General features: G+C 44.5%; 1 long non-coding RNA gene across 1 annotated transcript in view; it reads right to left on the bottom strand.

Annotated features, from left to right (window-relative positions):
- Positions 1-8843: 8843 nt before the first annotated feature.
- LOC138681534 (uncharacterized) overlaps positions 8844-26584 on the bottom strand; it is a 100552-nt gene continuing 82811 nt past the window's right edge. The window contains exons 2-3 of the long non-coding RNA XR_011321925.1: positions 10088-10241; positions 8844-9992 (exon numbers count right to left, since the gene is read on the bottom strand). This is a non-coding gene — a long non-coding RNA (uncharacterized lncRNA). The remainder of the gene's footprint in view (positions 9993-10087; positions 10242-26584) is intronic.

Genomic DNA, 26584 nt, shown 5'->3' with positions numbered 1-26584 from the left:
TAGCCATTTAACTCCTTGCTGCAGTGTCTGCTGTGATGGTAATAGGCTCATAGCTAAATGATTGCGGGACCCAGGCACCGTAGATGAAAATGGAAAAAAGCTATCCTAACACATGACATATAATATACTGAATTAAGGGGTGTGACAGCATTGCGCCAAAGTGTGTTAAAATGTGAATCTAACCTCTGCTTATAAGGCTTATAACCATAAAATAGAAAGACTGCTTATAAATAATTAAATAATTAAAAACTAACCTTTAATAAATAGTAGGATAAAAAATGTAATAAATGTGCGCCTAAAACGTATAATGCATGGAGATAAAAACGAAAAAATAGTCATACTGGTAAAAAGGACCACACCAATGAAAATATATACTCCTATAAAATTGTACATAAACATATATGGGTAACATAGTGACAGACCCACGTGGGGGGGTCTGTATATGATCTGGAAAGGGAACCCAGGTCGTAACAAATGAAATTGGATAAAACCGCGGGGTCGAGGTACCATAAAAATGAAAGATGAGGGAATGAAGGAAAATAAAATAAGAGTAAAAGTGGACTCGTGGATCTAATTGGTGGCCTCAAACAGTTTGCAGGGGAAGGGGGGGGGGGAATCACGGACCAGGGAAGGGGAGACAGCATGGAAAAAATAGAAACCAGTACTGGAAGGATATAAAAACAAATTACTAGTTAGAAGGCATATACTGTACCTCTATCCCGTGATTGAGGCCTTTTGGGGCAAGACTGTCGAGTGAAAAGATCCACTGGGATTCAGCCCTGGACATGGCTTGTATTAAATTGCCCCTCTTAGATCTTGTCTAATTCTCTGAATGCCCCCAAAAAGGGTACCTTTAGTTGATTTGTTGTGTCTCTGACTGAAATGATGTGAAAGTGAATGACCCATGAAGCCTTTCTGGATGTTGGTAAAATGCTCCTTAATTCAAACCATAAGGGACCTCTTAGTACAGCCTACTTATAGTTTCTTACATGGACATTCAATTAAATAGATGACCTTTGTAGTAGAGCATGATACTAAATTCATTCTTGGCATCAGAGTCGATAACCGTGGAGCGGCATGTTTTTTTGTTTTACATTTTTTTTATGCTTTACATTTATATAAATTGTATAACAACTTTTGGGGTCCAATTTCTCCTGTTACCCTGGATAAAATAAAACAAATTGGAGCTGAATTAAACATTTTTTTAAAAGTTACCGTATATACTTGAGTATAAGCCGACCCGAGTATAAGCCGACCCCTCTAATTTTGCCACAAGAAACTGGGAAAACTTAGTGACTCGAGTATAAGCCTAGGGTGGGAAATGCAGCAGCTACCGGTAAATGTTAAAAGTAAAAATAGATACCAATAAAAGTAAAATTAATTGAGACATCAGTAGGTTAAGTGTTTTTGAATATCCATATTGAATCAGGAGCCCCATATAATGCTCCATAAAGAATATGATGGCCCCATAAGATGCTCCATATTAAAATATGCCCCATATAATCCTGCATAAAGGTTAATAATGGCCCCATAAGATGCTCCATAGACACATTTACCCATTATAATGCTGCACAAATGTTGATTATGACCCCATAAGATGCTCCATAAAGATATTTGCCCCATATAGTGCTGCACAAACCTTGATTATGGCCCTAAAAGATGCTCCATACAGACACTTGCCCCATATAATGCTCCACAAATGTTTATTATGGCCCCATAAGATGCTCCACATTTGCCCACTATAATGCTGCACAAATGTTGATTATGACCCGATAAGATGCTCCATAAAGATATTTGCTCCATATAGTGCTGCACAAACGTTATGGCCCCATAAGATACTCCATACAGACTTTTGCCCCATATAGTGCTGCACAAACTTTATGACCCCATAAGATACTCCATACAGACATTTGCCCCATATAGTGCTGCACAAACGTTATGGCCTCATACAGACACTTGCCCCATATGGTGCTGCGCAAACGTTATGGCCCCATACAGACACTTGCCCCATATAGTGCTGCACAAACATTAGGGCCCCATACAGACACTTGCCCCATATAGTGCTGTGCAAACGTTATGGCCCCATAAGATGCTCCATACAGACTCTTGCCCCATATAGTGCTGCACAAACGTTATGGCCCCATATGATGCTCCATACAGACACTTGCCCCATTTGCTGTTGCTGCATTAAAAAAAAATTACATACTCACCTCACCGTTACTCAGGCCCATGGCACTTTCAATATTCACCTGACTTTGTTCCGGCGCCACTCCATCTTCAGCATCTTCTGCATTGACGTTCAGGCAGAGGGCGCGCACTAACCACGTCACTGCGCCCTCTGACCTGAGTGTCACTGCAGAAGATGCAGCGGTGCCCGGAACGAGGAGCAGGTGAATATCGCGCTGCGCTGCGCTCTCCTCCCCGTTATACTCACCTGCTCCTGGCGCAGTTCCTGCTTCCCGGCACCGTACTTCTTCCTGTACTGAGCTGTCACCGTTACCGCTAATTACAGTAATGAATATGCGGCTCCAGCCCTATGGGAGGTGGAGCCGCATATTCATTACTGTAATGAGCGGTACCATGTGATCGCTCAGTACAGGAAGAAGCTGGGGCGCCAGGGTGCCGGGGACCTGCAGGGACCACGCCAGGAGCAGGTGAGTATAAATAGACAGCCCCCGCTCCCCCTCCCCTGCCGACCGCTGGGTATGACTCGAGTATAAGCCGAGAGGGGGACTTTCAGCCCAAAAAAATGGGCTGAAAATCTCGGCTTATACTCGAGTACATACGGTAAATGTTCATTTTTTAACATTCCAAAAATTGCTGTGAAACACCTGAAGGGTTAATAAACTTCTTGAATGTGGTTTTGAGCACCTTGAGGGGTGCAGTTTTTAGAATGGTGTCACACTTGGTTATTTTCTATCATATAGACCCCTCAAAATGACTTCAAATGAGATGTGGTCCCTAAAAAAAATGGTGTTGTGAAAATGAGAAATTGCTGGTCAACTTTTAACCCTTAGGGTACGTGTCCACGTTCAGGATGGTCGGCGGTTTAGACGGAGCGGCAAAATCGCTCCGCCCAAAGCTCCGCCCCCTTCTGGGGACGCGATGATGCCGGATGTGTTCATTGCACACATCCGGTATCATCGCACCCCACACAAAGGGACCTGTGTTAATACCTTGTGGCGGCGCAGCATCGCCGCAAGGTAAACGGACATGCTGCGATCTAAAAAGATGCGCCGCATGTCCGGAATCGCAGGGCCGCCGGATGCGGGTTACCACGCATAGTGGAGACGGGATTTCATGAAATCCCCTCCATTATGCTGTAACATCTGGACACTGCGTGTTTGACGCTGCGGCTCTATACAGCGTCAAACACGCAGCGTTTCCTGAACGTGGAAACATACCCTTATAACTCCCTAACAAAAAAAAATTTTGGTTCCAAAATTGTGCTGATGTAAAGTAGGCATGTGGGAAATGGTACTTATTAAGCATTTTGTGTGACATGTCTCTGTGATTTAAGGGCATAAAAATTCAAAGTTGGAAAATTGCGTAATTTTCAAAATTTTGCCAAATTTCCTTTTTTTTCACAAATAAACGCAGGTAATATCAAAGAAATGTTACCATTATCATGAAGTACAATATGTCACGAGAAACAATGTCAGAATTATCAGGATCCGTTGAAGCGTTCCAGAGTTATAATCTCATAAAGGGACAATGGTCACAATTGTAAAAATTGGCCTGGTCATTAACGTGCAAACCACCCTTGGGGGTTAAGGGGTTAATGGGCGGTGACACGTGATCGCTCTGCAGGAAGAGCTGCTTTTGTTGGAAAGAGATGCAGCGAGGTCACGCAGGGAAGGTAAGTAGGATGTGGGTTTTTTTTTCTTATAGGAACCATGCATACAGGGATAGGGGATAAGGAGCCATGCATACAAGTACGGGGATAAGGAGCCATGCATATAGAGACGAGGAGCCATGCATACATGGACAGGAATGGTGAGCCATGCATACCAGGCTAGGGATGAGGGGACCATGCATACCTAACTTATACTAGAGTCAATAAGTTTTCCCAGTTTTTCGTGGCAAATTTGGTGTCTCGGCTTATTCTCGAGTATATACGGTATTTATTAACTATTTAGTGTGACAATTGCTAAATTTTCGTCAAATTTCCATTTTTTTCACAAATAAATGCAAGTCATACCGAAGAAATTTTACCACTATCACAAAGTACAATATGTCAGGAAAAAGAGTCTCAGAATCACCAGGATTTGTTGTAGCATTCCAGAGTTATTACCTCATAAAGTAACAGTGGTCAGAATTGTAAAAATTGGTCATTAACATGCAAACCGCTTTTGGGGGTAAAGGGGTTAAAGTGGTTATCTGCCACAGCTCACTTCTGCATTGGAGGGGAGAAGTGACAAGAATAACTTCTCAACTGCCAAGACACGTACATGATTGGCATGTATTGTGCTTGTGTCCTAGTATAATAAACAGGACATGTGCATAATAACTGCAGATCATGCACATGTCTTGGCAGGTGTGTGAGGTTGTAACATTGTCAGTATCAATAATCTCCAATGTGAATGTGAATACCATAAAGTTCAAGTAAGAACAATATGCCAGAGAAAAGATTACAAAATGCTTATGTACATCCTGGAAAATCTCTAAAACTTTATATCCAGCAGATCAGAACATATACAGTATATGGCATTGTTTGCTATATGTATCACTTATGTATATGTTTTACAATGCACTGCATGAAGTGGAAGATAGATCAGTCTATTTCAATCACTGGCTTGGCAGTAGGTTTCAAATCTTGGCAGATACAGATATTGTTGTACACCATGTACACAGTGACGCTGCTACCATGAGGCGATTTGAGCTCTTTGGCTCAGGCGGCAGAAGAGAGGGGGCGGCAGATTCTGTAGTATTATACTCATCTACTCCCGGCGCGGTCCCTGGAGGTCCCTGCTTCTTCCAGAGCTGCAGATTCTTCCTGCACTGAGCGGTCACATGGTACCGCTCATTACAGGAATGAATATGCGGCTCCACCTCCACCTCGCATAGGGGTGGAGCCGCATATTAATTTCTGTAATGAGCGGTAACTGTGACGCAGCGCCAGCAGTAGGTGAGTATACGGGGAGTGGCAGCGCAGCGCTGCGCAATATTTACCTCTCCTCGTTCCACTGCAGTTCCGTCTTCAGCGTCCTCTGGCAGTGACGCTCAGGTCAGAGGGCGCGGTGACGTAGTCAGTGCGCGCCCTCTGCTGAACGTCAGTGCCGAAGACGGAGCCGCACGAGGAGCGGTTAAAAGTGCCGGGGTCTTGAGCGAAGAGAGGTATGTGATTTTTTTTTTTTATCGCAGCAAAAGCATATGGGGCAAGTGGCTGTACGGAGCATCTTATGGCGCCATAACACTTGTGCAGCATTATATGGGGCAAGTGACTGTGCGGAGCATCTTATGGGGCCATAACACTTGTGCAGCATTATATGGGGCAAGTGACTATACGGAGCATCTTATGGGGCCATAACACTTGTGCAGCACTAAGGCTGTGTGCACACGATGCAGATTTGGTGCAGAATTTTCTGCATAAAATCTGCACTAAATCTGCATCTCCTGGCAGAATCCGCAGGTGATTTTTTTATGCGTTTTTGATGCATTTTTGATGCGTTTTTTGTGCAGATTTTACCAATGGATTTCTATTATGGAGGGGTGCAGAAACGCTGCAGAACTGCACAAAAGAAGTGACATGCACTTCTTTGAAATCTGCAGCATTTCTGCGCAGATTTTTCTGCACCATGTGCACAGCTTTTTTTTTTCACATTGATTTACATTGTACTGTAAATCACAGTGCAGTTCTGCAGCGTTTCTGCTGCAGAAAAATCTGCTGCAGTTCTGCACTAAATCTGCATCGTGTTCACATACCCTAAGGGGCAAGTGGCTGTACGGAGCATCTTATGGGGCCATAACTCTTGTGCAGCACTATAAGGGGCAAGTGGCTGTGCGGAGCATCTTATGGGGCCATAACTCTTGTGCAGCATTATAAGGGGCAAGTGGCTGTATGGATCATCTTATGGGGTCATAACGCTTGTGCAGCACTATATAGGGCAAATATCTCTATGGAGCATCTTATTACCCTTTATGCAGGATTATATGGGGCATATTTTAATATGGAGCATCTAATGGGGCCCATCAAACTTTATGGAGCATTATATGGGGCTCCTGATTCAATATGGATATTCAAAAACACTTAACCTACTGATGTCTCAATTAATTTTACTTTTATTGGTATCTATTTTTACTTTTGACATTTACCGGTAGCTGCTGCATTTTGCACCCTAGGCTTATACTCGAGTCATTAAGTTCTCCTAGTTTTTTTGTGGCAAAATTAGGGGGTCGGCTTATACTACTCGGGTTGGCTTATACTCGAGTATATACGGTAACTGGATTTGCGCTGCTAGGTTTTTTTTTATTTTTTTATAAAACTCCGGGGTCAAGTGCCCGCCCCCCCTCCTCCCTCCCTCCTTCCTTCACGCCCCCCCTCCAGCAGGGACTGTGGTGGGGGGCGCCATTTTTCCGTTCGCCTCAGGCAGCAGAGAGGCTAGGTTCACCCCTGCATGTACACAACTGTATTTATATACATTGACATTAGTTTCAAAATGAGGATGCTACATACTATTACATTTGTTTTCTACCAATTCTTATCGAATTCACATGAAGTAGCCTTACAAGTGCAAAAAAAAGTTTGGGGACTTAGTGATTTCAATAAACTCATAAATATAATAAAATGAAAAAAATGCTAGCCCAAGAAATAAGCCTGAAGGACATCTAGTGCTGTGCCCTGCAACTTACTTTGGATTTACTACCTTAGGCTGGAGTCACACACGTGTAAAAAAAAAAAAAAAAAAAAAAAAAAAAAAAAAAAAAATCGGTCCATTTTAGACGGACAAGAATCGCACAAATATTTCCTGAACAGTGATCCGTCTGTCATCCGATTTTAATGCGAGAATGCGATTTTATCGCATCTGAGTGTCCGTTTGACATCCATTTGACATCCGTCTTGCGATATTTTGTCGGCGCCAAACAAAATGGACAAATAACGGTTATTAGGTCTGAAAGTAATTTAAATCATCAGCCACACCTCTATTTATTGCCTCTACAACAGGCATGAGCCCCCAAACTTTGCAGAAGAGTCCTTGCTTGGTTTGTGTTATTTCTGCTTTGTGGCAAACATGAAAGACAGACTGACATTTAACACCACTGAGCAGGTGCTTTACAATTGGGTTTTATCCTGAGGTTTTGGGGAGCCATACCCTGTGATTGTGGATCCGAGAAGGCGGAGAAGAATGTGGGCCATCCATTTTTGAGGTGAAGGATAACAAAAGGCCATTTTCACAGTCTATACTTGTCTCTGCGGAGCCATCCGGACAAGTTTTTTCAATATTGTCGGATGACCATTCTTACGTTTGATATTTTGTTGGAGATTGTGCGCCCTGGGATCACGTTTCAAGACACCAGGATGCGCAAAGCTATTTCTGCTGAGGAGCGGCGTATCCTTACTTTACGGCATGTCTGACAACGATATGTTGATGTTTCAATCAGCATAGTAACTTTCCTGCCCTTGAACCTTACTTATTGTATAATTTTCGGAAAAATTTTTTTTTTAACAACAAGTAGCAGATTATAGGCTTGCGTATTATAAAAACAAGCCATGGCGTCTAATTTTATGTTGTGCAGGCATGCTTTAAAACTTAGCCAGTGTAAAAATGTAACCAATGCTTTGTCTGTTGTTTGTTGGCATTTTTTCAATTTTTTTTATTTTTATTTTTAGCTTCCTTTCAACTGGCCTTTCATATGCAGCTCTGCATTTAGAATTTTTAATAGGCACGTCAACAATATCAGGCATTGTCCGCTCAACATGTTCAGAAATGTGGTCCCGGCTTCATCTAGAGGTCATGCCAGAGCCAAAAATGGCTGACTGGTTGCGCATATCCCGTGGTTTTCAGGACACGTGCCAGTTTCCACAACGTATTGGTGCCCTGGATGGAAAGCACATCCGTGTGCGTAAGCCGCCGAACTCAATTCTATAATTATAACCAATATTTTTCTGTAGTGTTGTTGGCCCTGGTCGATAGTCAGTACAGGTTTATAATTGTAGATATTGGGGCCTATGGAAGAACTGGAGATTCCAGGGTCTTCAAGTCTTCCATTATGGGTCGGCGGCTGTGCAATAATGAGTTGGACCTACCACCACTTAAGCTTCCAGACTCCAATCTTGAACCGGTGCCTTATATACTTGTAGCAGATGAGGCTTTTCAATTGACCTGTCATGTCATGAGGCCAAATCCCCGTAGAAACCTTGACCATCAGCGCCAAATATTTAACTTGCGACCATCACGTGCTCGGCGACTGGTGGAGTGCGCCTTTGGGATTCTTTGTGCCAAGTGGCGGGTACTCCAGTCAGCCATTCAGCTGAGTGAAGCTACTGTAAATGTGGTAATCCAAGCATGTGTGGTCCTACACAACTTCACCCATGAATGCTCGTCATCTGATGGTGCTGATGTTGTGTCTGGCAATGAGTCTAGGCCTGGGACACATGTGATCCCTTCCCATCGTCCCCTCTCTGGACTTAAAGTACGTGATGTTTTCACTACTTATTTTGTTTCACCTCAGGGTGCTACTCCCTGGCAAGAGGATGCATTATCTAGGTAGTGTTTTTTGATTTTGCCATCATAAAATATTTAAAGTTTAACTTTTATTTGTTGTTGTTTTGCTACTGCTCTCCTGTTAGCTTTATCTAACAAATTACATAACATGTTATAACATCATCAAGCAGTCATTTTGAATTATAATTTTTAATTCTTATATATATTTTTTTTAAACAAAAAATTAAAGAACCATATTTGAAACATATGGCATAATGTTACAATCACATTTTTCGGAAAAAATAGAAAAGATAACATCAAAATATCCTTGGTCCAAATTTAAGGCACTCACTGTGTCACAAAAGAAATCCTACAACTGATGGTATGTCGGGGGTGGGGAAGGCGGTGGTCCAGATTGTGTGGTTTGGCTATGTTGCTGGACAACCTCAGTGTCACCATGTATGCTGGCAGACAGACCTGTATTCTGTTGGATTCTGTCAGGATCCAGTTGTGGGTTTTGGTAAGGATAATTTTGTAAATGTTGTTGGTTATCCTGAGTGCAGGGCTGCCCAATGTGACTGTATCCCCCAATATGGCCATGTCGCCCATACCCATGTTGTGGCCAGCCTACAACATTGGGTATGGGCAAGTGGCCATAATGGGCATGTGCACTATGGCCCATATATTGGACCTGTTGAGGCACATTTGTAAGGATTTGTAAGGATTGATGGCGGAGGTGTTGGCATCTGTGCAGGAGGAGGAGGAGCGGGAGGAGGATGAGAGGCTGATTCACCCTGCACTTGTTGGCTTCCCATCGTATGTATTTGATTATCATTTGAAAGCTGCCACCTTTCTAAAAAATTAAATACAGTGCTGGGATTATTTGGTGGGGTGCCAGCATCCAGGACAATTTGTATTGCCCCTCTGGTACGCAGCCTATACTCACGGGGAATAGCCCTGAGATACCGTGCCAGACTGCGTCCATAAGCTTCTTCCCCATCATCATGAGCAGCTGTGGCCAAATAATCTAAAACAATTTTGTCCACCTGCCTCCTTGTGCCAGAAGCTGCTACCTCTCTCCTTCTCCAGGCTCGCCGTGGGATGGCTGAAGCCTGGGGAGAGGCATCCAGAGGCATAGTGGGGCTGCTACTGATGCCCTGTTCCTCTGGATGTGCTGCCTGGTTTGCAGATTGCAGTGGTGGTGGTGATCTTGGTGGTGGAGATGGTGGCGCTTGGGTGCACCTTGAAAGCGATGGAGGACCAGCCTGCTCATCAACATCACCCACTGGATCTATTTGCACCTCGGAGTCGGAAGCAGTCTCCCTCTCTGTAAGGTTTGACTCGGTGCTATATTTATAATGAAATAAAAAAACAAAAAAAAACAAAACATTACTAGTTGACACCAAAATAGAATCTAAACCTTTATAAAGGCCTGCACTTACGGTCTCAGAGCCATCACCGGAGCTAGGAAAATCAGGCGGTCGATGTAGAGGTATTTCCTCTTGGTGGTTGCATCCGTTCCACTCTGGGCCCGCAGCTGTCTCTCCCTCCTATATGAGTCCCTTCAGCTGCGCCAACGCTTTGTCACATCATTCACTGCAATGTAACACAAAACACAAGTGTTTTAACCACAAATATGGATCTGTTCTGAGCATAAAAACATTTACTTTGCATTCATTACAAAAATTATAGTTTTTTTTGATAATCAGCTCCAGATAAATAATCCAAAAGTAGTAACTATATCAGGGGGAAAAAGGACCTTCATCACAACATACTTGAAAGGAAAATTACTACGATGATGTTTTGAGGTATGGGTAAGGACATCTATTATTACTTAAGGCCAAAGCATTCACCTATATACTGACTAAGATATGGGCAAAACATCAACAAGAAAAGCAACACATTTGTTGTGTGCTAAATTTTGGAATTATTATTATTTTATTATTATTATACATTTTTATAGCGCCATTTATTCCATGATAACAAGGCACACGAGTACATAAGGAGGGGGGACCCTGCCCGCAAGGGCTCACAGTCTGCAGGGGGTGGGTGAGGATACACTAGGAGAGGGAAGAGCTGGCTGTGCGGCTGTTCAGTAGGTTGAGGATCACTGCAGGCTGTAGGCTTGTTGGAAGAGATGAGTCTTCAGGTTCTTTTTGAAGGTTTCTATGGTAGGCGCGAGTCTGATGTGTTGGGGTAGAGAGTTCCAGAGTATGGGGGAAGCACGGGAGAAGTCTTGGATGCGGTTATGGGAAGAAGAGATGAGAGGGGAGTAGAGAAGGAGGTCTTGGGAGGATCGGAGGTCGCGTGTAGGTAGGTAGCGGGAGACCATGTCACAGATGTATGGAGGAGACAGGTTGTGGATGGCTTTGTATGTCAGTGTGAGGGTTTTGAACTGGAGTCTCTGGGCGATAGGAAGCCAGTGAAGGGCTTGGCACAGGGGAGAGGCTGGGGACTAGCGGGGGGACAAGTGGATTAGTCGGGCAGCAGAGTGTAGGATGGATTGGAGTGGTGCCAGAGTGCTAGAGGGGAGTCCAGAGAGTAGGAGGTTGCAGTAGTCGAGGCGGGAGATGATAAGTGCATGCACTAGCGTTTTTGCAGTGTTGCGGTCAAGGAAAGCACGGATCCGGGAAATATTTTTGAGTTTGAGACGACAGGAGGAGGCAAGGGCTTGGATATGTGGCTTGAAAGAGAGGGCAGAGTCGAGGATCACCCCGAGGCATCGGGCGTGTGGGACTGGGGATAGTGAGCAGCCATTGACATTGATGGATAGGTCTGGTGGAGGGGTAGAGTGAGATGGGGGAAAGATGATGAATTCTGTTTTGTCCAGGAATTACTGCATTTCTGAAATAATGGGGACAACATACAGGGATCTAGAAATTATATTGTGTAAAGATTAACACATAACAATCTGGTGTCTTACTTTTTAAACGGTTTAGCTGAATAGGAGGCCACATTTTTAACCCCTTTACCCCCAAGGGTGGTTTGCACGTTAATGACCAGGCCATTTTTTACAATTCTGACCACTGTCCCTTTATGAGGTTATAACTCTGGAACGCTTCAACGGATCTTGGCGATTCTGACATTCTTTTCTCGAGACATATTGTACTTCATGAAAGTGGCAAAATTTCTTTGATATTACCTGCGTTTATTTGTGAAAAAAATGAAAATTTGGCAAACATTTTGAAAATTTTGCAATTTTCCAACTTTGAATTTTTATGCAATTAAATCACAGAGATATGTCACACAAAATACTTAAGTAATATTTCCCACATGTCTACTTTACATCAGCACAATTTTGGAACCAAAATTTTTTTTTTGTTAGGGAGTTAAGGGTTAAAAGTTGACCAGCAATTTCTCATTTTTACAACACCATTTTTTTTAGGGACCACATCTCATTTGAAGTCATTTTGAGGGGTCTATATGATAGAAAATAACCAAGTGTGACACGATTCTAAAAACTGCACCCCTCAAGGTGCTCAAAACCACATTCAAGAAGTTTATTAACCCTTCAGGTGTTTCACAGGAATTTTTTGAATGTTTAAATAAAAATGAACATTTAACTTTTTTTCACAAAAAATTTACTTCAGCTCCAATTTGTTTTATTTTACCAAGGGTAACAGGAGAAAATGGACCCCAAAAGTTGTTGTACAATTTGTCCTTAGTACACCGATACTCCATATGTGGGGGTAAACCACTCTTTGGGCGCATGGCAGAGCTCGGAAGAGAAGGAGCGCCGTCTGACTTTTCAATGCAAATTTGACAGGAATTGAGATGGGACGCCATGTTGCGTTTGGAGAGCCACTGATGTGCCTAAACATTGAAACCCCCCACAAGTGACACCATTTTGGAAAGTAGACCACCTAAGGAACTTACCTAGATGTGTGGTGAGCACTTTGACCCAAGTGCTTTACAGAAATTTATAATGCAGAGCCGTAAAAATAAAAAAATCATATTTTTTCACAAAAATGATCTTTTCACCCCCAATTTTTTATTTTCCCACGGGTAAGAGAAGAAATCGGACTGCCAAAGTTGTTGTCCAATTTGTCCTGAGTATGCTGATATCCCATATGTGGGGGGGGGAACCACCATTTGGGCGCATGGGAGGGCTTGGAAGGGAAGGAGTGCCATTTGGAATGCAGGCTTAGATGGAATGGTCTGCAGGCATCACGCTGCGTTTGCAGAGCCCCTAATGTACCTAAACAGTAGAAACCCCCCACAAATGACACCATTTTGGAAAGTAGACCCCCTAAGGAACTCATCTAGATGTGTTGTGAGAGCTTTGAACCCCAAAGTGTTTCACTACAGTTTATAATGCAGAGCCGTGCAAATAAAAAATATTTTGTTTTTCCACAAAAATTGTTTTTTAGCCCCCAGTTGTGTATTATCCCAAGGGTAACAGGAGAAATTGGACCCCAAAAGTTGTTGTCCAATTTGTCCTGAGTATGCCGATACCCCATATGTTGGGGTAAACCCCTGTTTGGGCGCACGGGAGAGCTTGGAAGGGAAGGAGCACTGTTTTACTTTTTCAACGCAGAATTGGCTGGAATTGAGATCGGACGCCATGTCGCGTTTGGAGAGCCCCTGATGTGCCTAAACAGTGGAAACCCCCCAATTATAACTGAAAGCCTAATCCAAACACACCCCTAACCCTAATCCCAACCCTATTCCCAACCGTAAATGTAGCCCCAACCCTAACCCTAACTTTAGCCCCAACCCTAACTGTAGCCCCAACCCTAACCCTAATGGGAAAATGGAAATACAGTTATAGTTAAAATATAGTTTTTTAATTTTTTAATTTTTCCCTAACTAAGGGGGTGAAGAAGGGGGGTTTGATTTACTTTTATAGTGGGTCTTTTAGCAGATTTTTATGATTGGCAGCCGTCACACACTGAAAGACGCTTTTTATTGCAAAAAATATTTTTTGCATTACCACATTTTGAGAGCTATAATTTTTCCATATTTGGGTCCACAGAGTCATGTGAGGTCCTGTTTTTTGCTGGACGAGTTGACGTTGTTAATGATAACATTTTCGGGCATGTGACATTTTTTGATCGCTTTTTATTCCGATTTTTGTGAGGCAGGATGACCAAAAACCAGCTATTCATGAATTTCTTTTGGGGGAGGCGTTTATATCGTTCGGTAAAATTGATAAAGCAGCTTTATTCTTTGGGGCAGTACGATTACAGCGATACCTCATTTATATAATTTTTTTATGTTTTGGCGCTTTTATACGATAAAAACTATTTTATAGAAAAAATAATTATTTTTGCATCGCTTTATTCTGAGGACTATAATTTTTTTATTTTTTCTCTGATGATGCTGAATGGCGGCTTCGTTTTTTGCGAGACAAGATGATGTTTTCAGCGGTATCATGGTTATTTATATCAGTCTTTTTGATCGCGTGTTATTCCACTTTTTGTTTGGTGGTATGAGAATAAAGCGTTGTTTTTTGCCTCTTTTTTTTTTTAACGATGTTCACTGAAGGGGTTAACTAGTGATATAGTTCTATAGGTGGGGTCGTTTCAGACGTGGCAATACTAAATATGTGTACTTTTATTGTTTTTTTTTATTTAGATAAAGAAATGTATTTATAGGAAGAATATTTTTATTTTTTTGGAATTTCTTGGGGAATTTTTTTTTATTTTACACATGTGAATATTTTTTTTTTTTTACGCTATAACATTGACCCAGGGGGTGCATCATGTTATAGTGTAAGATCGCTGATCTGACACTTTGCTGTGCACTGTGTCAGATCAGCGATCTGACGTGCACTTCTTCTGGCTTCCCGGCGCCTGCTCTGAGCAGGCGCAGTGAAGCCACCTCCCTGCAGGACCCGGATGCCGTGGCCATGTTGGATCTGGGCCTGCAAGAGGAGGAGGAGGTAAGAGACCCTCGCAGCAACGCGATCATATCGCGTTGCTCCGGGGGTCTCAGGGAAGCACGCAGGGAGAGCCCCCTCACCTCACAATGCTTCCCTATACCGCTGGCACACCGCGATCATGTTTGATGTGCTGAGGGCGGTCCGTGACCGCTCCTGGCACATAGTGCCGGATGTCAGCTGCGATAGTCAGCTGACACCCGGCCGCGCTCCCCCCATGAGCGCGGCCGATCGCTATGACATACTATCCTGTTGGTTGTCATACGGGCCCACCCCACCTCGACGGGATAGTACGTTACATGTCAGAAAGGGGTTAAAATCCAATATAACATAGGAATATTGTACATTTAAGTTTGCAGAAACATTTTAAAAGTTCTATTTGAACATTTTGACATTATTTTACTTACTAATTCTCTCCTGGTCCTCCCGAGATCTGTCTGCACAACCTGGGAACATTTGGCAACAAATTGTTCTCCACGCTGCCACCTTGCATGCCCGGTCGGCATTGTGGGCATCTCTCTGATCCCATAGTTCAGGCCTCTCTTGGACCAGAACTATGAGCATTTTGATGTTAGTAAGCCTCAACATGCTTGTAGGAATCCGTGGAGGCGTTGTTCCATTTTTTTTTTAATCTGTTCCTGGGTAATTTGCATGCCAAAGCTTCCTGACAATGCCTGATGCAATTTCCTGTCACCTGGAGAAGTCTTGCGATTTTAAAGTCACACTTGTGGTTCGTTTGTAATCCGATTTTTCATCGCACCCATAGACTTGCATTGGTGAGTCCGATCCAATAATCGGTGACAATCGCAGCATGCTGCAATTTTCTCGGACTCAAATCTTTACTATGTTTTATTGGACATAAAATGAATAATTACACTTCTAAATCCCTTCTGGATTTCATTCCCTGAACACTTTATTGTATTTTATCAGTGATTTTTTTTTCAGTCTGTTTTTCTTTCATATTGTATTTATGTCCCCATCCAGGTTCTCATATTGTAGTTATATCCCCATCCAGGTTCTCATATTATAGTTATGTCCCTATACTGCAGTTATGTCCCCATCCAGGTCCCCATATTGCATATACAGTATGTCCCATCCAGGTCCCTATATTCTAGTTATGTCCGCATCCAGGTTCTCATATTGTAGTCATGTCCCCATATTCAGGTACCCATATTGTACTTTTGTCCCCATCCAGGTCCTCATATTGTAGTTATGTCCCTTATGTCCCTTGGTCTTAAAGGAGGAAAATAGAAAAAAAAAGTGAAGCCAAAAATGTGGTCAATTCTGTACTAATATGGCCCATCCTGTAGTGTGTGTATATATATAGATAGATATGTATGTATATCCCCAATCCAGGTATACATGGCCCCCTCATCCCTATCCTGGTATGCATGGCTTCCTCATCCCTATCCTGTATGCATGGCTTCCTCATCCCCATCATGGTATGCATGGTCTCTTCATCCCTATTCCGGCATGCATGGCGTCGATTCCCATCCTGGTATGCATGGACTCTTCATCCCCATCCAGGTATGAATGCCCCCCTCATCCCCATGCTGGTATGCATCGCCCCCTCATCCCAATCCTTGTATGCATGGCCCCAATCAGAAAAACATTAAAAAAAAAACAACCATCATACTTACCTTCCCTGTGCTCCCTCACAGCATCTTGTTCTAATGCCAGCAGCTGATTTATGCTTGTAAGCAGTAGATGGCAGTGATGTCGTGTGCTGCTTACAAGCAGAGGACAGCTGACGGAATATTCACTTCTCCCTGTGCTGGGACTATTGCAGTGGAGAGCAGTGAATATTCATTGATCTTTATATGGCGGCAACAGTTGCCAGCTTCCTGTGGCCGGGCGATCATGTGTGCCCGCCAAATAAGGGAATGAATATTCACTGCTCATCACTCCCATTGTCATGGAGAGCAGTGAATATTCACTTCTTTTAGCAGTGGGCATAGGGGTTAGCTGTGGCAGCCGGCCCTGACCTCCTGTGACCTGCAGCTCTGCCGCTGCTGCTCCCCCACTTCCCACAACAGCAGATACATCATTTCAAGTGACTGTGCGTCTAAGGACACACATTCAGCTGAAATAAAATGCTGCAGTCAGCAGATCCTCTGAACCGGGCAGGGATACCAAGGGGTCTACAGTGCCTGTAGGCCACATTAAGAGACCCCAGGGGGCGCATGTGGCCCGCAAGCAGCCTGCTTGAGACCCCTGATCTAAAGGATTAAGGTTGTGCTCAAGTACCCTGCACAGCAGTGACTCAGAGTACCCCATAGTAGTGACAACTGGTGTAGATAGTGGTAGTTTCAGCAAGAACCAATACAATTACAAAGTAATAACATAACAATATGATTTTTACTCATTGAGGCTGAGCAGCCACAGCAAACACAGCCACAGATATATGCTCCAATGGTTATAAATTGATGACTGAGAACTTGACTTCTGATACATGCTGCCTAATACTAAGGGTTGGTGTTTGCGGCAGGCAGACGCCTGGGGCCCCTGACTCAAAGGAGGCCCCCTACATCTGCAGCTCCTTTATGAAGTGACAAGAGGGTGTACAGCAGTGAATAATGTTGTGCATCCTCTGTAGTGCCAGTGCATCTCTCCCAAACCCCTCTCCAGCCCCTGTCTCTTTCTCCATGCAGTCAGGTTAGAAGTGGAGAGGGGGAGGGGCCGATTACAGCACAGCAGACTGAGGTCAGAGCTGGACCAGGAAGATGCCTGCAGCCCTGTGTGTCTGTGTCCTCATCATGGCTGCTTCTAGCACTGTCCTGGGAATGGATCTGTACAAGTAAAGCCGCAGAACCTGGTAAGTATACATCTATATGTGTATCTGTGTGTGTACATGTGCAGTATATGTAGGAAGGAGAGCCAAGTTAAGGCCTCTCCTGTGTGTCTGGGCTGGAACCGTAGGGGCTGTCACCAGTGTTGCAGGGGGAAGAGATTGCTGACCGGAGTAGTACAGGGCACCTGACTGATGGGGCGGGTCCGATATAAATAGCAGTTTGAGCGGGAAGACAGGACATTTGGCGGGGACCGAACTTGCGGGTAGAAAGACAGTTAACTCCCTCTTCATGGACCCATGTCCGCTAGCTGTGCCTATACCCCCAGCTAGCCAGACTGCCGACGCGCCCTACCCTCAGCCCAAAGACTTCCTCACCAGGTAGTGACCAGGATAGTGTACGAACCTTTGCTCCGCTCACCACCGCGGAGGCACTGCTTAGTCCATCCTTGCAGTGCCTGCTGAGGACCGGCCCGTGCCTGTGTCCGCTGGACTGTGTGCTCCTACTGCGGCCTTGATCACTGAACTCTCTTCTCCTTCTTATGCGCTGCCTACCATCACCCCTGCCTTACCGTGTGCACGGATCAGGAGATCGCATGATGAGGCATGATGAGAATGCACCCCATGACCCCTGCGCTGGAGGCTGAGGTGGCCATTATGGCCCTGGACGGAGAAGCCAGGGATTCAGTAATGTTACTGACACCACGAAACCGGGATACCTTTAATAAGGTGCTGCAGATCTTGGAGGAGAGACACGGGGACCCCACTGATGTAGGGGAACTGAGAACATGACTTTTTAGTAGGATGCAGAAGGACGGGGAGACCGTGACCCAATATATGAATGCCTTGCAAGAGCTACACACCACAATTATTAGGAAAGACGGCAGGGGAGTAGGACCCACAGACATGCTACGAGACCTAGTGACAGGCAAGAGAGACGTGCTGACAAAGCAAGCCCTGCGAGTACATGTACGGGTGAACCCCCAAATGACTTTCCCTGAAGTAGGGAGTGAGGCACGCATGCGTGAACAGGAGCAGGGGGTGACAGTCCCGGTGGGGAAGGTCCAGAGCATGGGGGTGTCTGTAAATGCTATTGCTGAACCCCAGTGGGTAGAAGAACTGAGAAGAGAACTTCTGAGTGTGAAAGTAGAACTGACTGACAGCGAGAAAAACGGAGGCTACCAGTAACCCTTCAGAGGGCAGGGAAGGTCCGGAACCCCGCCATGACTCCAGAATATTTTGCCGGCTGAGGCTTATCACATGTTACAACTGCGGAGAGAGCGGACACATTGCACGGGAGTGCCCTCGCCATGGAAGAGTAACGTCTCGTCGCCCGTTAAACATGAGGGCTCCAAGCCGGGGGGATGCTGCCAGGAGCCAGAACAGGTGAGGAGAAGTAGTGGAAGTCCCGCAAGTTTAGTGTCAACATGCCCTCTGATATGGGCAGAAATGGACGGACGTGCAGTACGATGCGTGGTGGACACAGGCTCGCAGGTGACAACAATGCCAGAGGCTTATTACCGGCAACATTTTCCCTAGGCAAACTGACCCGAATGGGGCTCTGAGATAACATTAATGGCAGCCAACCAACTACCCATCCCGGTCGCAGGGGTGGTATGGATGCAAGTGTCCATCTGTGGGAAAGACCTGGGATGGAAAGGTGTGGTACTGACATAGGGAGAGGTGAATTATGTATCCGATGTCACCTTGGGGATGAATGTGCTGAAGTTTGGAAGCCTTCTCCTCAGAGGCCCCTCTAATGAGACTCTGAAACAATGGGGGCCACACACACCACAGAGAAGAATTTTCCAACAACTGGCATGAGTACAGGAGTCTAACTATGAGGGGGGAGTGTTAGGAAAAGTAATTGTTCTGGCCTCCACCAAAATTGTACTTCCACTAGGACAAACACTGCTGTCCCTGCCAGTTCGTGCTTGTGTCCCCCTGGAGGGGGTTGAGGTCCAAATCAAACCATCCTCTTCGGAACCACTACCCACGGGACTCCTAGTAGTACGTTCGCCAGTGTAAGGGAAGTAACTGGTCCTGTGTGGTGCATTAACTTAGATTAGGACATTACTGTTGTTCCCAGAAGTATGGTGGCCCAAATCATGAACCTACCAGAAGAAGTAATGCCCCGTCGAACAGTGAAATTGGAGCTACAACCCGGAGACTCCTGGACTGTGTCAGTGAACTCCATTTCAGTGTCATTACATCATGGCTGACCCATATTGGAACAAATGCGGGATGAACTGGCCGAACTCGAACCTGCTCAGGTGCGACATGTAGAAGCTCTGCTGGGGAAGCATAAGTCTTCGCCCTCCACAAAGATGCTTTTCTCTGCACCACGGCCATTGCGCATGAAATAACAACTAGAAGCACCGTGCCCATACGAGAGCTTACTGGCAAATATCTCCACAGTTGTACCAGGAAGTGAAAAACCATGTTGAATCAGATGTTGCAGGCCATTGTGATCCGGGAGAGCCAGAGTCCGTGGGCTGCCCCAATTGTGTTGGTACGAAAGAAAGATGGCACCTTGCGGTTCCGTGTGGACTACCGAAAGCTTAACGCCTGTACAGTGAGGGACTCGTACTCGCTGCCCCAGATTGAGGAGTCCCCGTCTTCTCTGGGGAAAGCCAGGTTTTTCTCGACACTGGACCTCGCCAGTGGCTACTAGTAAGTCCCCATGTCTGAACAAGATCGAGCAAAGACTGCCTTCATTCTCCCCATGGGTCTGTACGAGTTCAACCGCATGCCGTTAATAGAAGCACAAAAAACAAAAGAGAAAAAGACGCAGCACCGCTGTAGTGCACTCACCCCTCGTGTGTGGAGCTTGTCCGGAAAGCTGAGACTCCAAACATCCAGGCAATCAGTCCTAAGAGGGTGCAGCATCCATGGAAAGCCAGTCACTGTAAATGCCAAAGAAGAAAGTGGAGCGCACTCCTCGATACGGACGAAGAAGTAATCTTTATTGAGACATCTTACAAGGAGGAGCGGACGGGAGAAAAATGTGTTCGGGAAAAACGGGACAACAGCTGTTTCGCGCAGCAAGCGCTTCAACAGGTCCTATGGCAGACGGGGATGAGGAGGAGGAACTTAAAGACCCAAAACAGGTGAAAATACCTCCCCTCATCAGCCGTGCACCAGACGTATATACGTGACCAATGTTAAAATGGCAAGCACTACAGAGAGTGCTTATCACACAATAAAAAAATATAAAAAAGAGATATATACAAACATGAGATGTGCTAAATACAATTACAATAAGAAAGAACGGGAGAGGAAGTACAAAATACAATAAATTCCAGACCACTTACAAAAAAACCGACATATCAAGGCGTTCATTTAACCCCATAGGGCCGGTAGCATTGGTACGCATTATCCAGCGGGCTTCGCATTTTAAAAGAAGTCGATGCATATCCCCGCCATAAGGAGGTGGATACACCCGATTAATGCCTGCAAAACGTAAGGTCTTAATATCACTTGCATGGCATGATCTAACGTGATTAATTAAGCGGGGGACTCCTTTACCTGTCCGTACAGAGGAAAAATGTTCCTTTATACGAATGTATAGGGGACGGATAGTTTTACCTATATAAAAGAAACCACACTGGCAGAAAATGACATAAACTAAATAAGCCGTTTTACAGGAGATGAAATCTTTAACGACATGCTTGATTGGCCCTATCTGTATCGTGTTACCCGTTATGTGCTGTGTACAAATATTGCATTGTCCGCATCTATAGTTGCCTTTGGGGGTATCCCTGCTGAGCCAATTTGTATGGTCAGTAGTAATACGATTACGTACCAGGATGTCCCCTATATTTCTACTACGGCGACTAGCAAACAAAGGGCCCTTCTCAAGTCTATCTGTTAATACTTCATCCCTACCTAAGATATGCCAATTCTTCCTTATTATGGACCTGATATGTGTATCCATTGGGCCAAATTTAAAACTGAAAACAAAAGGTTTAACTTCACTTGTATTTTTTTGGGACACCGATTTTTTAAGGCAGGGGATTTCCTTATCCGCCCTCATCAGGGCCGCATCAAGAAGAGGGCGTGGATAGCCTCGATTCTCAAAGCGCTTATATAGTTGTTGCGATTGTTTCTTAAAACCTGCTGTCGTGTTGTTAATTCGCTTTACCCTTAAAAATTGACTATAAGGCAAAGCCTGTTTTGTATAAAAAGGATGAGCGCTTTGATAATGGAGGAGTGCATTAGAAGAAGAAGGCTTGCGGTACACTTCTGTATTAATTTCACCTGCTATAATAGAGATTTTTACATCTAAAAAATCTAGAGACTGATTCCCATACAGGGAGGTGAAATTCATATTCATAGAATTATTGTTGGATAAAAAGCGCACAAAATCGTTAAAGTCATCCAACAAGCCGTCCCATACCACCAGGATATCATCCACATAGCGAATATATAATTTTATATGCTTCAGGTAGGGATTATCCTCCGAATATACATATTTGTCCTCAAAAAATGCCAAATATAGGTTAGCCAGGGTACATGCGACTGACGTACCCATGGCTGTCCCTTCCTTCTGTATATACCATTGGTTGTCAAACAAAAAGGCATTATGTTCTAGGACAAAAGTCAGACTATCACAGATGAAACTGATGGTCTGGGCGTCTGTTGGTGTTTTTTGTAAAATCTCTCTTACGACATTAACTCCTAGATTTTGTGGGATCCTGGTGTACAAGCTTTCTACATCAATAGAAGCTAAACTGAAGGTTTCCTGCCAAGTAAAGTGCCTTATTACACGTAAGAGGTGGTTGGTGTCTTTAATATAGGAGGGTATATCTTGAAGCAGGGGACGCAGGAGCCAGTCCAAATATCTTGATAAGGGCTCAGTGAGAGAGCCTACCCCTGAAACGATTGGCCGTCCTGGCGGTTCAATAGATGATTTATGAACTTTAGGCCGATGATACCAGTGCGGCTTATTTGGTAAAACCGGTATTAATTTTTCTGCTTGTCTTTTTGATAGTATACCCCCCTCAACATAAGTCCTCAAAAGGGATCTCAACTCATTCTGAAATTTTAATGTAGGATTACTTTCAATTTTCTCATATGTCGTATCATTTGTCAACTGTCTAAGGGCTTCAGACATGTAATAACTTTTTGTCAGGAGAACGATATTACCCCCTTTATCGGAAGCACGGACTACTGTATCCTGCCAATTTAATATCTCTTTTAGAGCCCTATTTTCAGTTTCAGACAAATTTGATGGCAATGACGGATACAAAAGCGCTTCTATTTCTTTAACAACCTGTGCCTCGAAGATATCCACAGGATTGCCTGGGGCAACCTGTGGAACAAATGTAGATTTAACACCTCCCATAAACGGCTCCATTGGAGGTTTATTTTTGTATATTGATTCTGCAACAGGATCTGTAAGATCCAATAGCAGAAGTGCGTCATTATGTGTATCTTCCGTTGTGTTATTCAAGGGCATGAAACCAAGGGGACCTATTTGACATGGAATTTCTCCAGGTAATGTTACTATGTTATTTTTATTACCACTGGTTTTGAACATTTTATATAAATGTATTTTTCTTACTGCTTTATACATATCGATCTTAAAGTCCACCAGATTAAAATGTTCAGGGAGACAGAAATTGAGACCCTTAGACAACACGGAGAGGTGTGGAGATTCCAAATTGTGAGTAGTCAAATTTAATACAGCGTTTGGGAGTATAAGCTCTATGTCATTGGCTTCCAAGAGACCTGCTTCCTTTTGCTTTTCCTTTGCGATCTTATTGCGGTACCTGCGGCCTCCCCGCCGCGTGCGCCGTCCAAGGGGAAAGATTGTCCCACAGATGCCTCCTCTGGATCCGTTGCTGGGGCTGAATCTTCATTTGCACTTGAATCAGAGTCTGTGGTCAGGTAATCCCATTTGGTATAAAGTTTATTATTTTTATGGTACGGTGTATATCTATGAGATCTTTTGATGAAGGCTCGATTGCCCTGTCCAGAACTTCTTTTGTTCCAATTGAAGATGTTGCCTGACTCAACCGCATGCCGTTAAGCCTAGCCAACGCTCCCGAAACTTTCCAATGTCTCATGGAGAGATGCCTGAGGACATGAACTTCGAGTTGACACTCATCTATCTGGATGACAGTCTTCGAGGCTTCATTTGAGGAACATCTACAACGCCTGAAACAGGTGTTGGCCCGCCTTCAGAAGCACAGACTAAAGATGAAGCCCCAGAAGTGCCATTTGTTCTGCATACAGATTGAATACCTGGGTCATGGGCAAAAGTGGACGAGGGCTGTAGAAAGTGTCGAACGTGTGAGCTGGCTATGCCGCCAGAACAGAAGGCTAACGTTCAGTCAATTATAACTTCCGCTCCCCTGGAACTCTTGACAATAGACTATCTAACCATCGGCTTGGCCCATCAGGGCTACGAACATTGCCAGGTAATGGTAGATCATTTTACAAAATTCGCCGTGATGACACGGGATCAGACTACAGAGTCCGCTGCATATGCAATATGTAAGAACTTCATTCAACCCTATGGGTGTCCGAGAGAATTCAATCCGACCAGGGAGCTTGTGTCTTGGGAAAAGTAATGGATGAATTGCACCGTCTGTACCGGATTGACAAGTCTCACATCACACCGTACCACCTTCTAGGTAATAGTGCATGTGAACGATTCAACGGTACACTGATCCAGATGTTAAGGACTCTAGAGGAAGATTGGAAGGCTCGGTGGCTAGAGTACATTTCTGAACTGGTGTGGGTGTATAATAATCGAATATACTGAACTACACCTTACTCTCTTCTGTTCAGCTGAGACGGAAAAGGAATCACCAAGTTGGCGTTGGACCCAGAAGAGGACTACCCACAGATGGGGGTGTCCTCCTGAGTTAGAGAACATCGACACCGCCTGCAGACCTTACACTGGTTAGTCCAGGCAAGGTTATAGGAGCTAGAGCATGCAGAGAGGACCTCGTCCGGAGCAACAGTTTCAAGCTGGAGACCGTGTCTTAGTACGGGAGAAGCGCATTCGAGACAAGCTGGAAAATCGTTGGGAGAAAAACCCATCTAGGGTGAAGAGAAGAGTTAGTCCAGAGGGACCTGTCTACAAAGTTCAACCTGAAGGAAAAGATGCCCTCACTCAAATTCTTCATCGAAATATGCTCCGGCCCTGCTTATCCAAGAACCTTGTTCAAGTAGAAGAGGAGCCAGAGGCTCCTGAAATGGTCCATATGCCTGTAGGTAGAAGGAAAGGACGAAGAAGGGGGTGAAGGATTAAGCGCTGAGAGCTTAGAACCGGAGGATGCAAGCTTCTCCATGGCTCTTCCCCCACAGCCGGATTCGGCCCCAGAAGAGTGCTCCACTACTTTTTCTGGACGGAGACGCTCCGAGCAAACAACAGCTGGCAAGCCCCCCGATCGCTATGACAAAGAGAACTTCATCTGGCAACAATTTGCACAGAGAAAGAGAAGACGGCCATACACTTCTCGAAGAGCCGCTCCCGTGGAATGGCGAGGAAAAAGAGCGGGGGCCATTTGGGCGCATGGGAGGGCTTGGAAGGGAAGGAGTGCCATTTGGAATGCAGGCTTAGATGGAATGGTCTGCAGGCATCACGCTGCGTTTGCAGAGCCCCTAATGTACCTAAACAGTAGAAACCCCCCACAAATGACACCATTTTGGAAAGTAGACCCCCTAAGGAACTCATCTAGATGTGTTGTGAGAGCTTTGAACCCCAAAGTGTTTCACTACAGTTTATAATGCAGAGCCGTGCAAATAAAAAATATTTTGTTTTTCCACAAAAATTGTTTTTTAGCCCCCAGTTGTGTATTTTCCCAAGGGTAACAGGAGAAATTGGACCCCAAAAGTTGTTGTCCAATTTGTCCTGAGTATGCCGATACCCCATATGTTGGGGTAAACCCCTGTTTGGGCGCACGGGAGAGCTTGGAAGGGAAGGAGCACTGTTTTACTTTTTCAACGCAGAATTGGCTGGAATTGAGATCGGACGCCATGTCGCGTTTGGAGAGCCCTTGATGTGCCTAAACAGTGGAAACCCCCCAATTATAACTGAAAGCCTAATCCAAACACACCCCTAACCCTAATCCCAACCCTATTCCCAACCGTAAATGTAGCCCCAACCCTAACCCTAACTTTAGCCCCAACCCTAACTGTAGCCCCAACCCTAACCCTAATGGGAAAATGGAAATACAGTTATAGTTAAAATATAGTTTTTTAATTTTTTAATTTTTCCCTAACTAAGGGGGTGAAGAAGGGGGGTTTGATTTACTTTTATAGTGGGTCTTTTAGCAGATTTTTATGATTGGCAGCCGTCACACACTGAAAGACGCTTTTTATTGCAAAAAATATTTTTTGCATTACCACATTTTGAGAGCTATAATTTTTCCATATTTGGGTCCACAGAGTCATGTGAGGTCCTGTTTTTTGCTGGACGAGTTGACGTTGTTAATGATAACATTTTCGGGCATGTGACATTTTTTGATCGCTTTTTATTCCGATTTTTGTGAGGCAGGATGACCAAAAACCAGCTATTCATGAATTTCTTTTGGGGGAGGCATTTATATCGTTCGGTAAAATTGATAAAGCAGCTTTATTCTTTGGGGCAGTACGATTACAGCGATACCTCATTTATATAATTTTTTTATGTTTTGGCGCTTTTATACGATAAAAACTATTTTATAGAAAAAATAATTATTTTTGCATCGCTTTATTCTGAGGACTATAATTTTTTTATTTTTTCACTGATGATGCTGAATGGCGGCTTCGTTTTTTGCGAGACAAGATGATGTTTTCAGCGGTATCATGGTTATTTATATCAGTCTTTTTGATCGCGTGTTATTCCACTTTTTGTTTGGTGGTATGAGAATAAAGCGTTGTTTTTTGCCTCTTTTTTTTTTTAACGATGTTCACTGAAGGGGTTAACTAGTGATATAGTTCTGACACTTTGCTGTGCACTGTGTCAGATCAGCGATCTGACGTGCACTTCTTCTGGCTTCCCGGCGCCTGCTCTGAGCAGGCGCAGTGAAGCCACCTCCCTGCAGGACCCGGATGCCGTGGCCATGTTGGATCTGGGCCTGCAAGAGGAGGAGGAGGTAAGAGACCCTCGCAGCAACGCGATCATATCGCGTTGCTCCGGGGGTCTCAGGGAAGCACGCAGGGAGAGCCCCCTCACTGCACAATGCTTCCCTATACCGCTGGCACACCGCGATCATGTTTGATGTGCTGAGGGCGGTCCGTGACCGCTCCTGGCACATAGTGCCGGATGTCAGC

This window comes from Ranitomeya imitator, chromosome 5 (genome assembly GCF_032444005.1).
Source record: "Ranitomeya imitator isolate aRanImi1 chromosome 5, aRanImi1.pri, whole genome shotgun sequence".
In the NCBI taxonomy this organism is placed as follows: Eukaryota; Metazoa; Chordata; class Amphibia; order Anura; family Dendrobatidae; genus Ranitomeya; species Ranitomeya imitator.
Note: the sequence above shows the minus strand (reverse complement) of the source record. Positions and strands in the feature narration are given on the sequence as shown.